General features: G+C 33.3%; 1 protein-coding gene across 4 annotated transcripts in view; it reads right to left on the bottom strand.

The window, feature by feature from the left end:
- The window catches only part of LOC130893308 (transcription factor collier), a 93,039-nt gene that overhangs the window by 15,328 nt on the left and 61,760 nt on the right, over nt 1-15,951 (bottom strand). The gene's annotated exons all lie outside the window — the stretch shown is intronic.

Below are 15,951 nucleotides of genomic sequence, written 5' to 3'. Positions count from 1 at the left end.
GTGAGAGAAACTTTTGTTTTGGCGAACGCGCTAAGCGCATCTTCCAAAATATAGTGAACTAAGTTTCATCTAATTTACAATCTAATTTTTGTTATTACTTTGTCAAAAGACTATTACAAATATACAACGAAAAAACAGGGTCATAATTCATCTAGGACAATGGATTATTGATTTGACAACATCCTTTGGAATTTTGGTGAATGTTTGTATGTTAATTGTGATTGGTAATCATTTTTATTGATAATTTATTTTTCCTTTAATTGGGGTATAATTATTTTTTCTTTAAAGGAGCAGATCTATCATCATATGATAGACTCAACTGAATCCTTGATCTATTAATCGGGATTTATGGACTGGCTACGCCTCGGATATCAGTTCAACTCTCTGATGTGCAGCTGTACCAATCTATTTTCAACTTTCTGCCTTGTAAGAGGTTCATAAGCTATGTGCTTTCCTCTAAAGTCCGAAGAAAATGCATTTCCTGAGAAAATAATGGATCAAATTTTTTTAAACTAAAAATGATAATTGTTTAAAGCTAAGCTAATGTCATTAGTTTATATAATATGAGTCTTGGACATGAAAATATGAAATAAATTCAATACCTCACATTTTTACAATACTTAATGTTTCTGTTTCACAGAATAGGGTCCCCAAAAATATTTTATAACATAGAAAAAAGGAAAGACCACGCATTTTTTCGGTTTTATCTTGGTGATAATAGCACCCTACGGACTATATATGCAGTATCAATAAAATCAAATATACGAAAATTCCAAAATATATGAAAATCAATATCAAAAATTAACATTACTCCAGTGTTTTGATTGTTTAGAATCAAATATTAATATTAGAATGTACGCCTTCAATTTCTAGCAAAATTTCATTTCAATTGGCCAATGATTACGCCTTTTTTTCGCATTGTACAGTATAGAGCAACGTTGAGTAAGTAGCTTTTTTGTAGTTTGAAGATTCGCTCATATTGAGTCACACAACACGTACCCCAGAAGGGAAGGGTATCGGATATGCGAGTCAAAAATGGTACAATAAGCTGTTATAGAGGTTGAATAGAATTGAATTCAAGTCGTAAAAGTCGAAAAACAATAAAAGCGTGAATTTACTTCCCAAGCAATTGTTTACCTCATTTTCCATGATTTTTCATTAAATATATATACAAAACATACATGAAGGACGTTCATAAATTCATTCACAAGGTTTTTAAAACAAATATTTTGCTTAAAAAAAACGACACGGTTTATGAATTTTTACGTTTACGTACAGTTGGAATGGAAATACGAATATTGATAGCCAATGGCTATTACTGTATATCGGTTTTCAATCATCCCATTTTCCTTTTATGAATTGTTCACAAAAAAACAACGTTTGCGAAACGTTGAAATGGAAAAATGGTACATATATTAAGTATCAGTTTTCACAAATTGGATTTCAATCCACTAGGTCATATATTGTCTTAGGTAAATAATGAATTTATCATTATTCAAATATCGAATGATCTAATATTTTTAGAAACAGTTTGAGTCCTGAATCTCATTCACACTGAGTTAAATAATCTTGTAGGAGACGACTATTTAAGAAAAATACATCTCCTTCAAAAACAATACAAGATAGGCATCAGTTTCAGCAATTACTTCTTCATTTGCGCTGAATTTTTTAACCATCGAGCATTTTTTTGAGATCAGCGAATAGCCAGTAGTCATTGGGGGTGAGATCTGGACTATACGGTGGATGAGGAAGCAATTTAACCATCGTTGTTATCGATTTGTGAATCGGTGCATTGTCTTCATGTAATAGTGGTTCTTTCTTCGACATATGAGGTCGTTTTTCATCGATTTTTGCATTCAAACGATCCAACAACTCTATGTAGTATTTACTATCGATAGTGTCTCCCATAACCTTACCAGCTGACTGTTGTGCCTCTGGAGTGGTTCACCGAGGTTGCAGTCAACTCAGATGAGGATCGTTTTGATTCCGAAGTGAAATGATGGATCCATGTTTCATACATTGTCACATATAGACGCAAAAAATCTGATTTATTACGTGTAAACATGTCCAAACACTGCTCTGAATCAACAACACGTTTGTTTTTTTTTGATCGACTATAAGTAAACGCAGCACCCACTTTGAAAAAACTTTCTCAGGCATATTTGTAATCTTTAAAGCCCCAGCTATCTCAAACAATTTAAATTCACGTTTAGATATAACCAATTTGCGGACTTTTCTGGAGTAACCTCTTCAATTGGTCGACTAGAACGTTAACCATTATCGGTGTCTGTACGACCACGTTTAAATTCAACAAACCAATATCAAATAGATCTCTTCGATGAAACTGAGTCCGTATAACACTTTTGAAGCTGATTTCTGATCGTATACAGTATTTTTTCTAACTAGAAGCAACGATAAATTAACACACGAAATTGTTTTAAAAATAAAAAAAGTAGTTTCACTTAAATGACTGTCACTTTTTTCTAACTAATCGAAATGTCATGAATTTTGACACATATGACTTTTGAAAGTTGGTATTTCATAAACGTCATATGAATTTGACAATGGCAGCGCCATCTGCGTGTCAGTCACACGACTTATTGAGTGATGTTATAAATGCAATTTTGAAACGATAATTATATTCTCAATTCCAATATCAACATAATGAAAACCTCGTATAATCACTATAATCATATTTGTAGAATCACTTTTTTTCTATAATAGGATTCTATCAAAATTTTATTGTTTAATATAGTTTGAAACAAATTTTCCACAGCATTGCTATTACTTTTTTTTCATTTTCCTTTTTCGTCGTTTTCTTTGTCGCGTCGTAAGAAAATTGTGTAAACAAGAATGAAACCGCAGTTGAATGTCTCGCAGGGGCTGTTTCCAGTTAAGTTAGTTACGCAAGAACGTCTACTCTTTAGAAACATAATTTATAAGCGATTCATAACGCTGTCGTGTCGACAAGAAATTGACTGGAAGTTTTGAGACAATGTCAGAAAATACGTAACCGAACTGAATTATCTAGTATGCAAACTTTATTTGATGAAAAGTATCTGATATTTTTGATTAGCTGGATTATTGAATAACAGTGCCGCACTCAGATTTGGTACACAGATGCGGCTTAGGAAGTGAATATATTTAACTAGTGGACAAACTGGAAGAAACACAAATTAGTGCTCTTAGTTTTTGATCAATAATCTGAAAATTATAATCCATAAACAAATAAAGAATCCTCTTAATAACAAAAATGATTGGTATAATTAAGAATAGCAGTTTTCAAATAAATACATTAAAATCCAAATTTTCAGGACTTGCATGTGGTAATTTACAGCTAAAAGTTGTATGATTTTATTTATGAGCTTGACATTACAACGATTTATTCCAAAACTTCATCGAGCTTGTTCTGTACTCAAACTAAACTATGTTTCTTGTATCCTCATAGATATTGTGGTTATATGATTCTTAGAATAGCCACGTTTATAAAATCTTTTGGATTGTTCTATGTCTCTAAAATCGACTGATTTTGCCTCGCCTTGTTCCAACAATATTGTGAAACAACTGCCTGCTTCCGATTGTATTTGATTTCTTATAGCTTCTCAGAACCTTCGCTTTTTATGCACGGGTTCTTTTTTCAAATATAATTTCATAGAATCTCTTGGATGTCGAATCATAGTTTCATCATTCGTTACAATCGGTTCACATTTTCTTGGTCCTCGCGGCAAATCTCTAAAAATCGCTGAAAATATTCCAACCGAAGTTGATTTTGAATCCATTAAGAATTTGAGACACCTCACACTAAATTTGATCATATTTAAATGCTCATGGAGGATCCTTAGGGTACTAGTTTTGGGCATGATGGTCTCTGCTGCAATTTGTATTGTTTTAGTCAATTAAAACAATTTTCCTTACTAATTTAACGTTTTCTGGAGTATTTATTGCTACAGGACCTTTTGCACGTCATCTTCTAACGATTCTCATCTCCAGCGAAACAAATGATCGACACAAGTCACCGTGAACATTTATAATGAAATTGACCGTAGCAGCAAGCTGAAAATTTGTGTCAGGCTTGTTGAGACTTGACTATATAAGACCAAGAGCTCATGGACTGCAATACTAATTACATTTCATAAAATAGCAACATTCGGCGACTAAACTGAAAGTTTTAGCATTTCAATACTCAAGCTGGTTGTAAACAAACAATGCAGAGTATTTATCAATTTATACAGCTTAAACAATCCCATAAATAGTTAACCGATGATTAGATCGAATTAGATTATCTATTTTTTTGATATCATCATCAGTTTTGATGACGTGGTAGATCGAAACTCTTCTGAAAGGGCTTCCCGGCCATACGAACAAACAAACAAACAAAATCTGTGGGCTACGGCTGTACTGATATGTCAACAGTAATATAGAACGCGTCACTTGAATATAGTACAGAATCGTACCTGTTGCGTAACGAAATATTCGGATAAACTTACAAAAAAAGATTTAAATGTAAATGTTCATTTGGTATCGCGATTATATGTAGTAACGAGGAAATTACGAAAGGTCGTAATCGTCGAGAAAGTGAGAGAAAGTAAAGCGGTTGAATAAGAGAATAAAATATCCCGGGAGAGTACGACGATATTCATGTCCTACCGTAATGTTATTAAACTTAACATAAATAACACCAGCACATGTTGAAATGAGATTATTACTATTAGAAGTGATTTGAAAAGCTCTAGAATTAACAAGAGGGGTCAACCAAATAAAACCTCACCTAACCTAACCAAATAAAAATTATGGATCCAACGAAATATTTATTAGAATGTTTCTATTAACGAAATCAAGTTTCTGAATAATTTGTGATGAACCACAATCATTTAGAAAGTTTCGTATCAGATCAACTGATTTTAAAATGGGAATGCTTAGAAAAATCATCATTTTAGAATGATCAAACAGTGTGAAACATAAGAAATGAACTCCAATCAGACATAAGTCTAACCAAGATTGCACAGAATGCACTAAGGGTATTATAAAAAAATCATTCAATCAAATTTGACTTTGGAGACTGCGGGTCTAAATGTGAGATGATGTGAGGCCGAACCATTCTTGAAGGTTACTAGTTCAAAATATTCTTTTCTTTCCAAGAGATATTTTCCCTACTACTGTAAGTAGGCTTATAGTCATCGCCCGTAAGAGTACAACATTCTACATCATACAAGAGCACTGGGATTCTGTGTTCTGAGCTTCAAGCTCAAGTCGTGGCTAGAGAGAAGCATCCGGAACGATTTTAACCATTATTTCTACGTGTAGATTTTGATTGACTTCAAAACATCGCTGAATCAAGACATTGTGGTCTTGATACAGCCTTCTTTGTGTCGAAACCATGTCTAAAGCTAAACTGTGTATCTGTTAAGTCTTCTTTCAGCTTTTTACTACTACCATACAATTAATCTGTTTTGAAAATAAACTTATTTTTCATTATTTTATGTTTTTTACTTACATTTTATTCCTTGCTTTTGCATTTAATTCACTCAATCTGAATGAAGCTGATTAATTAGTCAATTTTCTACTTTTTTATCTCAAAGTTCTTGATATGACGTTGATCCTTTCATTATTATTTACTCTTCATGTATTTTATCTATGTTTGATTCGGATTTAGTTCCAGTTTTTCATGGGTTCATAGCCCCTACTAATTTCATCATTGTATATCTTTAATGTGTGGCGAAATTCATAACTACTTGCTGTTTTTGGAATCAATTATCATTGTATTAAACATTTTTCGAGTTATTTCTAAATTCAAATCCTAAAATTTCCAGCAATAATTACTTCAAAAGTATGTATTTGATGTTAATTATATGCAAAAGCTCACTACAGCCATAATGATGAATAAAAAAAGTACTAGAATCCAAAAATACATATTTTCATATTCAGTCTTCTATATTTAACATTCGACAGTAATAACATACTATCAAATCAAACACTTTCGGTTGTTATTGAATTTAAATTTAGTTTCTAATGGACAATATTCAAAATAGTCAGAGTGTGTTTTTCTAAAAGTTTTGATTACGCTAAAGCTCTAGAAATACTACTGTTTTTATAAACAATCGGCTAGTATCCAAATCCATAGGCAGGATCAGAACACCATAATCAGAACCGATCTTGAACACATTCTGAAGTGGGATGGAAGCTATCTGATGAAGGTCAATACAGCAAAGACTTAGGCTTCTGTTTTCACAAAGAATGCTGGCCTGCAGTTCAAAATTTGGTTCTGTCTGGACATAAAATATCACCATCATCGCTTGTTGGGTGTTGAGGTTGGAAGAAATATGTCTGGCCGATTTAGCCCAACTAAGAAGTTATTAATCTGACCGGGAAAGCAAACTCAAGTAAAAGATTTGGTATAATAAAATTACGTTATTGAATTTCGATGTTTTTTATTCAGATATTGTCTTAATTAAAATAGAAAATTGGTCTTTATTGATATTTCAATCATTTATGAAAACTTTCTCATTGCAGTTCATTTATAAAACCAAATTTGAGTACATCTTCTATCTTAAGAGAATTCTTCCATTAAATTCCTCGAAAAAGTGTGTTCATTATTTCTTTTTTCGTTTGTACTTGTTGATAGTTTCTCCTTTAGCTTTATCAAAGCTGAGAATGCATTAGTTTAGCCTAAAGATCTTCTGTTGCCTTTTTTTAAGTATAAGAACACCACAAAACACGTACAAACTTGTTTTGACTTGTAATAATTGCAGTACATATATTTTTTGAAATTGGAAAGCTAGCCTAAAGGATTTAGTCGAACTTGAGATGAATCAATAATTTTAGGAAGACGCTGCAATCGAAAACGACTATAACATATATACAGATATGATAAATATGGAAGGTTTGATACTATCAATTTAGATATAAATTAAATATTTGATAACCGAGAAAGAAATAGCTTGCACACCTCCTTACTGGCATCGTATATCAAAAGTCGCATACCATCCCTTATTCATCACCCATTCCCCGCGGTCTAGTTGTCCGCTCGACACAACTTAGGTACAGAACCTTGCGGTGCACATGTATTATGTAAATCTGCTTTTCCTTGACTGTCATCAATTAATAAACCCCATATCAAGACACTTACATAATTGATGGGTTTTCCATTACGTCACGAGCAGCTTGCAGCGGGATGGGGCGGAAGTTTTATAATTTAAGGTATGCGTTTCGCGTCTTACATTTTACGGTATACAACTACAGGATGTGATTAGTATTCTAGTTCAGATATTATTCTGAAGATTTAAACATCTTAGTAGAACTAAATACCTTGTTTTAATGTGTAGATATTGCTTGGAAGAGTTAAATTCATCCCTAACTAGAAACTTTTTTCCCTTTTCATTCATTATAGAAACATTTATGTTTAATTAGCGTTATAAAATTTATATATCATTCGATTTTTACAAATAATTAGTATGTAAAACTTTGTCTAGGTTCAATGCAGTCATATCCTTAAAGTTAGTTTGGGTTAAAGTTTCAATTATGAATAACTTCCAACTCCACTGCAATCTTTCATCATAGAGACATTCCTTTTGAACAAAATTGTTCTAAATAAGGACATGAGTCTACAATAAATCCTTTGCATTTATAGTTTCGGTGGATTCTAGTTCTTAAATGGATTTGTCAGTATTTTTTTAATAGATGATATAATTAGAGATTTCTTACATCACAAACTGATACCCCTCGTATCCTTTTTCTCCAAATTAGTAGTTCAGTGGTGTTGGTGAAGTTTCCAAGAATAGATTCTATAGAAAATGCGCAATTTCTAAACGAAGATTAAACATTTTTCTTGGAGAATGGTTGATACAAAATTGATTGAAACTAATTAATTATTTCTTAATTTTCGAAAGTTTTATGACTTTTTATTACTCATGTCTTAACAATTTGATCAGTTATTATACATTATTATCTATTTCATCTATGACACAAGCCAAAATAATTAAGTTGTGTGGTCTAAAGCCGAAAAATTCGTATTGACTACGATTTTCTATCTCAAAAGGCACGAAATGTTCCAAGAATTAAATCAATATGCTGCTTTGTGATAACCTGGTAAAAATATGGACATAAATGTACACTCCGTCATACGGGAGCCCCCTCACATGAAGCGGGTATGTGTTTCATCAAATTGATATTGAGGGAGGAAGTATTATGAATCGTTTTTTGGACGAATTCTTCTAGCACGTTAAGAGTGAGGTACTTCATAGCCTATCCAAGTTCATTAAGAACAAAAAAAATGTTTCTGTTTCACAATAACGTGTAATTACACATAACATAAATTGCACCTACAAATTTCAAGTGGGAACAATTTAAAAATCCGCTTTCCAATCTGGACATTCATATGACCTTCATATTTTTGGTTTGGTTCGCTAAAAAACAATAAGTGAAAGACATAGTAGATGATTCTAGGATTTTGGGAACAAATTGACTCGTTAAACAGTGTTTTCGCTCTACAATGTCGTTCCATACCTTTTACTTTGAGCATTTCTGTTTTTCTTTTTGTTTTTGGTAATTTCTTATCATTGAAGCTTGCTGCAATCCTAGAATTGTTATTCATATATTGTCCTATTAGATCTGAATACTTTTCATTAGTTTAAAATAACAAAAACTTCTGAATTATGTACGTGCCGATGTCTTCATATACGATTATCAGCTAATCTTTTGTTCTCGAACGGTCTTAAGTGCTGATTCGGTTGGATCTTTTTTTAGAAACGCCCTTTCCAATTTTCTAACCTGAGACAAATTACACCTCTTAAGGAACGATAACGATCTGTAGTCATGAGATGTGGACGTGGCAAGCAAACATAGGAATTGTCTAATTTCGGAAATTCATCGGAAAACATTTCAGACGATTCTTTCAGTAAGAGCGTCTCTTATTATTGGAAAATTATGGAATCTACAAAATCTATTAGAATTAACAAAATTCCAGCCCTATAGTTCATGTTAAGGCGTATAAATATCACATAACATAATCTAGTTACAAGCAGCCCTTCCGTAAGGGCTCCCTTTTATCCTGTTAGTCCTCTTTTCCTCGGGCTATTGCCTCTCTATTTATCTTTACCCAGAAGTCCCGCTCTCCACGTTATTTGGCATACATTAGTTGGAGTTGGCAACATAAGGCATTTTCATAATGGCCTGAGGACGTAACAGAAGGACTGGTAATGAGGTACTGCTCGTACACGCCACCCGTTTTAATGGCCAGATGAAGAAACTTTACATTGGAAGTTTGTTGGTCACGATTAGTAAACTTTTAACACAAGTTATAGTTTTAAAATATATTCCAAGTTATTATCAAGATTTTTAGATAATTATTACTGAGACTTTTCACGAGTTTAATACAAATAAACTGTCTTTGCTGTACTTCTATATTATATTATTCTTGTTTTGGTATGATATTCACTTTGACATAAACACGCATGTGATGATTTTGATCACATAATCATGTACTATTATAATAATTTCACTTTTGCTTTTTTAAAAGAAAAATAAGACAACTTATTGATGTATTCACCTACACACGCCGCCTGCCGCGGCGTACTTTTCGCATTCCTATTCACCCTACATTCTTAACTGGGGTATACAAGGATAAACCGTTATTTCAGCACTCTATATCTGAATTTAGATCAAAAGCGATAAAACTACGAAGTTTTCGTGATAAATTCAGTGTTTTGATAACATAGTTACTAGTTATTTTGATTTTACAAATTATTAAACGTGTTGAGAAGCTTGGTGAAACACTAACTTGCTTTTTATCTACAGTTGGGTTTAATTTCCCATGAAAAAACGTATCAATATAGTTTTTTTCACAGGTACAATAGTCCAAGTAAAAGATTTTGGACCTTGCGTCGTTGAAGAACCTGAATTTGGAGATTTATCTTATACCCAGAATCAAAACTTAGTTCTTAATTTAATTCAATTCGATTATATAATAGTGGTATTTCATCCAAGTAAAAAAGTGAGTGCTAACTTTCATAAAGTTGTGGTCGATTGAAAAACTGTCCTTTTCACTCCACTATAACAATCAGTATTTCATACTTGTCACGTAAACCATTATTATATTATTCAAAATCCACCCAAAACACTAAAAAGAGCCAAAAAATGTTGTAAACATGTTGCTTGAAAAATACCACATTATTAGAAAGTACTCAATCAATCCATGTTTCAAGTTTGAAGACGCCACGTTGTTTGATATTCGTTTGGCTGCCATCAATAGTGAACGCTTTCATTGAATTCGTAAACGTGGAAAAAAATGGTCATTGTTATGTTATACAATAATTTGATTTGAAAAGCACTAGCCCAACCAATATGAAAACTGTACTAGATTCTACTCTGGGTAAGAGAGCTCCTTCGTTATCACCAAGTGTACCAGTTTAAAAGAGCGAAGACCAGGGTCGACCAATTGAGGTGATGACTTCAGAAATGTAGAAGAAAATTCACAAAGCGCTATTGGATGATCGTCGATTGAAAGGTCGCGAGCTAGCAGACATTGTAGTCATTTCAAAAAGTGCGGTACAGCACACTACAGCACAAAACAGCGTCTTGAAGACGTTTCCATCGAGTGTTTTGCAATTATCACTTCAGACCCGAAACAACACAATAATTAAACAAAGGAATGGAAAAGGATAAAGGCTCCAACGAAGGTAAAGACAGTTCTATTTGCAGACAAGGTCATGGAATTGGATACGTACGCGAACTTATTACAACGTTTGACTAAGAATAACGTGTTGCTAAAATTGATGAATTAAAGTATGAATTGCTACCTCATGCACCCAGATTTAGCTCCCTCGGATTACTTTCTATTCCCAGACTTGGTGGTCCAAGATTTATCAGCAATGATGTCGGCAGTTAATGGCTATTTTGAGGAGCTTGACGATTCTTAATGTAAAAATGTTATGGAGCTAAAAGGAGATTACGTTGATGAATAAATATATTTGGCACCATCCTCGTATCTCAATTACGCCATGAACAATCCACTTCATGGATTCATTTCTCATACAATCTATCATCTTCTGTTCTTCTTATATCACTGTTTAATTCAAATGTTCTTTTGGCGACACTTTTCTTTAGTCATTTCGAATATTTTCCAACCACTTCAATTCATCTGCTTTGATAATTTTTTTCTTATTACAATTTCAAACTGTTACCGAAAAAATATAAATTGCTCCTTGTAAGTGTCGAGCTCTCCCGTGGGGGAATCGAGCTGATTCCCCAGGGATAGGTATTGACTCTTCTCTCCCCTGAGCTGGTCGTCAATACCGCAGGGAGCTGAGCCGAAGGCGGCCGAGACTTACCGAATACCAGAACGTTTATCTACCCGCAAAAGTTCGCTGTTATTCGGTCTGCCTACATATTTACTACCACGGCACTTAATTAGGACTCTTTATGTAACTGGTTAAATGCTCTTTTCGAACTTTTTGATAGATGTCTGTTCAAACAACATTTTTTTTTATTTGTAAATTTCAGAGTATAATGTTTTCTATTAGATTCCGCAGTTTAACTGTCTTGAGCTAAATAAACGAATGTTTAAAACTCAATTGAAATAATATAAACTAGCAGATTTATATGTTTAGCTACCGAATAATGTTTATTCAACACCCAAAAGAAAACAAAGATATGGATCAACTAATAAAACAATAACAAAACAACAAACTTTGTCAGTCATATACGTAACAATGATAAAATCTTGAAAAATTCTGGAAATACTACAGCGGAAATTGAAAAATAGTCCAAACTATAGCATTCATAGGACTCTGGTCGTCTGTAGGCGAGCTCAGTGTTCATGAGTCACGTCTGTCTGTTCAGTAGGTCTTACAAATACTGCTCTAAGTAGTATTATCCTGGACAGACCTTTCTTCTATGCTCTAAGCTGTTCTGGTTAACTCTGGATCGCCTATAAGTCGAATTCCTCTTTTCTGTATGGAGTCGAGCATCTTCAGGGTGTGCTTGGGAGCCGATCTCATCAAGCTGGTGATATTTTATTTCCAGCCAGGACCAAAAGAAAGCTGACAAGATGAATCCCTGGAGAACACCAGCGTTGACCTCAAACTTTTCCGAGGTGTGTCCGTCGATAGTGACCTGGGAGGATCCTTCTTTGAGAAAGCTACTAATCCAGTCGATAAGTGCTAACTACAAACTCCAGTACACAAGTTGATGACATAGGCTAGGAAATCAGAGCAAATTGGAACAGCTAACTTTAAAATAACTTATGAAATGGAAGATAATGGACAGTTATCATTTTTAGATGCCATAAAAGCTAGAAATGTAAATTTGATTGATTTTCGACTAAACAATAACAATACAAAACTTACAAGACTTTTGGAGATGTAACTCTACTTAACGATTATGATAAGAAAGTTGATTAGTCTTCATAGCTTTAAGAAACCTCTTTGTGAATATTTTCAAAATCGGGATATTATTTCAAACATATTACTAATAAAAATCAAGTAGATGCCACAAATATTCTTTTGAGTTTTATTAATAAAACTGGCCAGCAATGTGTTACAATAGACAACATAAAGCTAATATGTACTACAAACCAGATTCTGGTTCGTGCATCGTATCTGCTTCCATTCCACACTAATAAATAAAATTTGAATGTCTGATAACGGAGAGTGTTTCATCAAATTACCAATGATTTGTGAAGATCGTATATTTATTACTGTATCTAATTAACGCTAAGCAGTATCTGGATAAACGTTAATAAATTTCTGACTAATTGTGGTGTGGTGGTATGACGATAATCCTCTTCACACGTCAACTCTAACACTCATCAAAAAGCTCGTCTGGCACGTGGAAATCACGTTGATGGATTCCGTTCAATACATTTAATTATTTGGAATCACATAACGCGACAATTATAGATATAAAAACAAATTAATCAAAATATTGTGAACCCGATAATTCATTTTATGACTTTTTTCAGTAATAACTGCCCGTCGTAAACTAGTGAAGTCAAGATTAATCATTATTTTGCGAGAAAATGCTAAATAGATACATTTTTTGTAATTAATTGCTTAGAAATTATTAAGCAGGCATCTTTCTATCATCCACCTAGGTGTGATTTATATGTTTAAACGGGTCTACGACTTTACTCAACTATAAAAAATAGTTTAAGACGTTATTGAGGGTTTGAGTAGTGATAAACCAAAAGCTAAAAGCGTTCTTCTATCAATACAGAACTATTCAACCATCTAGAAGTGCTATACCCCAATATTAGTCATTGCGATCAAAAAATATGGGAAGGTGTGTAGTCTTGATGGAAAAACACTTTTGATTAATCAAATACGGTCGCATTTTTGCAATTTAACCTTTAAAGTAGATGTACATAAACTCATGACTATTAAAAAACCTCGCTATCGCTTTTCTTCTCGACTAAATCATTATTTCCTTTTTGAGATCAGGTTCGTCTTTCAAAAACAAATATATAATCACAGCTCGATACTCAGTCTTCACAACGTCTCAATTACACAGTTGTTCAACAGAAAATAAGCGTCCAAAATGGTTGAAATTTCAAAATCTCTTACTTATCTTGATTAGTACTGACACCTTCAGATTGAGATCAGAAGTTTTTCAAATAAACCCCGTAGTACTCTTACAGAAATCAATTTGTCTTGTCCCAACTACTAGTCTTACTTGACTCAATAGCAAGCAGAACTGTGACAAAGCATTTCAAAATCTCTTCTACTTGAAGGTATCCATATTAAGTCTTTTAGAATATCTTTCTACTCAAATATAGAAACAATCTATTGTCTATGTGATGATATTGAATCCATTATATTTGTAGTCTAAAATTAGTATGGATCCTATTGATTGCGCCACGTTTAGTAATCTCGTAATCATATAAATCATATCAATTAATCATTGATTCGATAAAAGAATCATTAACCAGAATGATTATATGACAAAATTCCTCCATAAGTACAAGAGACTAAGGAACTAGAGTTTTACACCTGGGGGATCACAAAATGGAAAACGGGGATATTTGATTGCTAAAGTTATGTCAGATAGTAAATTTTCTGAAAGGAGTAAGTTCAATAGAGTTTCTAAACAACCAGTTTAAGTACAGCACTTTTTTTAGGTTGGAATTGAGGGAACTTTTTGCAGTTATTCGTCGAATTAATTGAAAAACCAATCATAGCACTTATATACCAAGTATTTTCCATCAAAAATCTATAAAATATTGAAGAAAATTTTGATAAGAGGGACTGGGCTACGTTTATTACATGTATATTAAAATTGTTTCGCTGTTATTTTTTTAAGACTACATGTATCGCGTTTTTTCTCTTCTGAACCTGAGTAAAAAATGCGCATTGATTTGATTTAATTTCATTAGGACGGTATTTCGAAAATGGTCATGGCAAGGTGAGCCGCTTGACGAAAGTTCATTGTCAATGCTGGAGACCATCGCAGTGGATGTCACATACAAACTGATGTGAATTTCTTAAACCGTAAATAGTATTATTTTATTCTCAGTACACAATAGAAATTCTAATTAATTTCCAGTATTTTCGTTCAGTCTTACTGCATGATTTTCCTTTAATACTGAAATTTTTCTGAAAATAAACTAGAAAAAAATTGATCCAACTTATTAATTAATTAAAAATGCGGAGAACAAAAGCAAACGCTGATTATCTCGGCAACAAAATTCGAACACGCGACTGAATCATCTGCCCACGTGCCCACCACGTTTTGTCTCATGACCCGTTTCGTTTTTGAACAAATTGCCTGTTGGGTACATACACACACGCCACGTACAATCATCTGAATTGCATCAATTGAATTTTAAGTTAATATTGATACGTCTCTCTCCCAAATGCATTATCTGAATTAAAAATTGAAGATATAAACGAAATTGAAGTGTGTAACGTAGATAAGTATGGTTCAAATGACCACCTGAGACTCCGTGTTGCATTCAAATATAAATATTAGTAATTTTGACGATATATACAGGGTGATAACTCATGGAATATGAAAATACTTGTTTTCCATTTGACTCTCAAGTCTTCAGTAGACGTGTATTTGTCTTTCAAATACTTTTAGAACAACAAGGTATTTGAACTTTATCACCGACATACATTTAATCCAATTTACAGAACATTATACGACGAAAATTGTCCCCAGACGTAACCTAATGTTAGAACGACAAGGAATCGAATACGTAACATCCTACAAATATCTGGGACATGAGATCCGATTAAGAAGAGATTATCAAACCCATAGAATATAACAAACCAGCCTTCCAATGCTTCATTGATCTCACAAAAGCCTGTGACGTTATTAAAGTGGGAAAACTTTTGGAGACACACACACAAATGAAAATATCGGGAAAAACACTTTTAGACCGAGAAAGAAATGAAAACATCAGACATGTAACGTAGAAAACATTACCGAATAGGTATCATAGGAGTTAAAAAACAGTAAAACCAATATACAAGTCGAATGACACAAGATGGACTGGGCAAGGAATAAATCTCTTAATTCGTTCATGGAGTAGAGGTCGACCACGAAACTGGATTGGCAATTTAGAGCCAGGATGAAAAAAGATATCGAAAAAAGAACAAGCTTTAGAGTTATCATAGAAGAAGAATAATCAAACCCGCGAACTGAACAGAAGGATAGGACTGAGTTGGCTAGCTGAGACTTGTTATTAAGTCAGATATATCGGCATATCGTCTCAAATGGAAGGTATTTGACCTAGTATCGACTGAAAAGCACTAACAATGACACAAAAAGTTGTAAATAAAATAAAAACAGCTCAACCAGTTATGGAGAAGTCCATGTTGGATGAAATTCGAAACGAAGAACTGCGTGGAATAATAATAAGCTGTGTCGCAAGATTGCTAGATAATATTTGGATCGAGGATGCCCAAAATCGAACAAAATGGTCAAGCAGTTGACGAGACATTAAATGATGATGAT

This window comes from Diorhabda carinulata, chromosome 4 (assembly GCF_026250575.1).
Source record: "Diorhabda carinulata isolate Delta chromosome 4, icDioCari1.1, whole genome shotgun sequence".
NCBI lineage: Eukaryota > Metazoa > Arthropoda > Insecta > Coleoptera > Chrysomelidae > Diorhabda > Diorhabda carinulata.
This window is presented reverse-complemented; position numbering and strand designations above follow the sequence as displayed.